We start from the raw sequence: 3,423 nt of genomic DNA, 5'->3' as shown, positions 1-3,423 counted from the left end.
TCTTAAAGCCCATTTTCTTGTTAAGCCTGATGCATCCCTCCTAGGAAAGATTTGCAGCCCAGCGGGGCAGAGAATAACAACTTGACCTTGCCTGGGTATTCCTAAAAAAAGTATAGCTGGGCTAGCCATTTTCAGCTTGAAAAAAATTAATATCTGGGCTGGATATCTGACCTGGGCTAGACGGGACACAACCCACCCATTTAATACCCGCAGCGATGTTTTTGTTGTTGTTTAGAGGAGAAAGATTAATATCTTGTGTAAACATCGAAAAACTCTGCAGTGCTCACACCTCAAAAACACAAATACTGCTCGAGCTGCTTGGTCCCAGCTGTCGGCCGCTTCTTGTGCAATTCTCTCGTTTATTGACTACTCCATCCTTTCTGGTTTATAATGCTCAATTCAAAAATCTCACCAATCAAGGTAGATGGCGAGTGGTGGAATACTTTTTCTAGTTTTGCAAAAGCACCTAATTAATGCTCTTGTTATCCTCAAAAAATTATCTTTATCAATGCATTAATTGCAATGCATGCATGCATAAAGTACATGCATTGGTCAATTTTCTCTTAATACTTGCATGCAATGATTTAATGCACCTTGGAATCTGAACATGTGATGGAAAACAACCAAATTGAGCCTTATAAAATGGAAAAACTAAAATTTTGAGATAAGCCCTATCTGTACTACTATATAGTGTACCGGTTTGGAGATGGATCCAGAGCTTCAATCATAACCGTTGGTCTCCAAAATCCAAGGGCTATGATCAGCCGGATTCGCCATGAACAGTAGACTGTTGTTGCCTCTACTATGTTCTAGAATATTCACGTGGCCCTTCCAGGAAAAAAAAGGCCCATATGCGATGCCTCATGGGCTATATTACTGTTTGAGCGCATGACAACTTGAGCCCAGATAAGAAGGTTTGGGAGGAGAATGGGAAGAAAAAATAATAGAGTAACATACAGTTTTTTAATGAACCTCCAGTATTTTAGATGTGAATGTACAGTTTTTTGTGTGAATATTAAAAACAATTGTGGGTGGAATTCCATTTATCAAAATCACTCCATTATACTTTTTTCGAGTCACAATCCAAAATATCTCCATTCTTTTAAGACGTGCATTGCACGTGCATACATACTAGTAAACCGGAAAGGAGGGAGTACATAGGTAGACAATGGTGTGGGACCGTGATGTCAGGAAACCAGGAGGAAGCAAAATAAATTATAGTTATATATATATAATAAGGAGGCACTTGCGTACGTGAGGCTATGGACCTGGTGGGTCCACATTGTCATCCTATCCAAGTAAAGTGATCTCCTTGCTCGTGCGCGCTTTCTGCCCGAAACAGTGAGTGCCGGCCACCCTGCTTCCTGGTGTAGGCGATTGCTCCACCTTCAAACGACACAAGTGCTGTCCGTCCGTCCGTCTGCCGCACACATCAATGATATGTGGTTGCCGAGGTGGCTACTCCGGCGTCACACGTCCGTCCCTCCGCCCGCCCACCATTGCTATATAAACTGCTGCGCCGGCCATAGCCGCAGTCATCTGCATCCGTTGCCTTTCTCCTGCCCACACCACTACTGCCCACCATGGCTTCCTCGCGCTCCAGCTCTCTTCGGGACGGGCAGACGATGGACCACAAGGAGATAGAAGCCATTGCTGCCGACCGGCTGGCCGACAGGCAGCCGGAGGATGACGATGTCCCAATGGAGAACATGGTAGTCGACGATCCGACGCCAACCCCCTCCTCCACGCCATCCTCACTGATGCATTGCACCATAACCATTAGTTAGGCCCGTGCCCAATATATGGACAGGGTGAGGCAGATGCGTCAGGAGCAGTTACGGGAGGCGCAGGCCTACGCCGCCTACAACCACCATATCCTCCAGGAGCACCTGCAGGCAGAGGAGCAGATCGCCGCGGAGCGGGCGGAGCCGGAGGCATTGCTCGACTCATACCGCTCCGCCCGCAAGATCCACCTCGAGCGCTGGCGGTATCGCATGCGGGTGGCGGAGGCTGCGGCCGCCTACAAAGAGGCTAGCAAAGAGGGCGATGAAGCGGGCGAGGATCTGTTTGGCGAGACCGAGGACGAGGCAGAGAACAATGCCGGTTCCAACGAGTCCCCGCTCCGCTGGCGTCGATGACGCCCTACTCCGCTGACGCCCAATGGCGCCAACAACGAGGAAGAGGACACCGCCGGCTCCGCCGAGGCCCCGCGGCGCCAACAATGAGGCAAAGGACACCACCGGATCCGCCAAGGCCCCGCCCCCACCAACAATGAGGCAGAGGACATCGCCGGCTCAGCCGAGGCCCCACCGTGCCGGCAACATGGGGGAGGATTTCCACCGCTCCGCTGAGGCGCCGCCCGCCGGCAACGAGATAGAGGCATCGCCGGCTCCGTCGAGGCCCCGCCCCGCTGCCAACGAGGCCGCACCACACAGAAAACAAGGAAGAGTAGAACACGGTAGGTCGCCACCGCTCGGGTCCAAGTAAGGCCACTGCTGCTACCCTCCGGTTGAGGCCAAGCTAGGCGGGTTGACCATTGACGGCCGGTTAGCTTCTTGGCGGCGACGTGGAGTCGGAGAGCTGCGCTGGAGAAGAACGCTGCTTCTACTTAACTGCTGGTGCAGTTGGCTGACTGACAGGTGGGCCCAACAGGCCACATGTCAGTTACGCAACTGCACCTGCAGTTAAGTCACTGAAGCTTCTGCTCGGCTCAGCGGGACACAGGTGGGTAGCTTCGGTTAATTAATTATACCTCCAGCACACCCCTTTTTAGTTTTTTTGGAAAAGGAGGATGACCCCCGGCCTCTGCATCTGGGAGATGCATGCGGCCACAAACACCCCTTTTTAGTTGAAGAATGTATGAAATGTAATGAAATCCGGCTTGTTTATATGAAATCCGACCGTGTATGAATAAATTTATTTCGATTAGTTCGAATTCCTGTATCACTGGCATTGGATGAACATGCAAAACAATACGTACTAGCATTATTCCCAGGGTGATCACCATGTTTGCAGCAGTTTCACATGTACTCCCTCCAATCCTTTCTAGTCTGCATACAAGTTTTGTCTGTAGTCAAAGAATCTCTACTTTGACCAATCTTATACAAAAAAGTATGCACTTTCACAATGTGCAAAGTAAAAAGGAACAAAAGGAGTACAAAGAATTTGAGAAGCTTTTTAGCATTTCTGTACATTGCAATCAAACACACATGCCTGGCAATTCATAGAGAACATTCAAAATAATCGATGATTATGCATCTCGGCGACTCACATGTCAGAGGCAATATTTACTTCACAACTAAAGAATAAAGAAAAAATTGATTGCCGCTGCTGACAGCAAAGGGCGTCCCATTCGAAAATATCAAACGCATATCTTGCTAAAATCAATCAGCAAAATTTGACAAGGTTGTCCCATTCCAAAAT

This window comes from Triticum aestivum, chromosome 1B (assembly GCF_018294505.1).
Source record: "Triticum aestivum cultivar Chinese Spring chromosome 1B, IWGSC CS RefSeq v2.1, whole genome shotgun sequence".
Lineage (NCBI taxonomy): Eukaryota > Viridiplantae > Streptophyta > Magnoliopsida > Poales > Poaceae > Triticum > Triticum aestivum.
The sequence above is the reverse complement of the archived record's forward strand: the minus strand, read 5'-3'. Positions refer to the sequence as shown.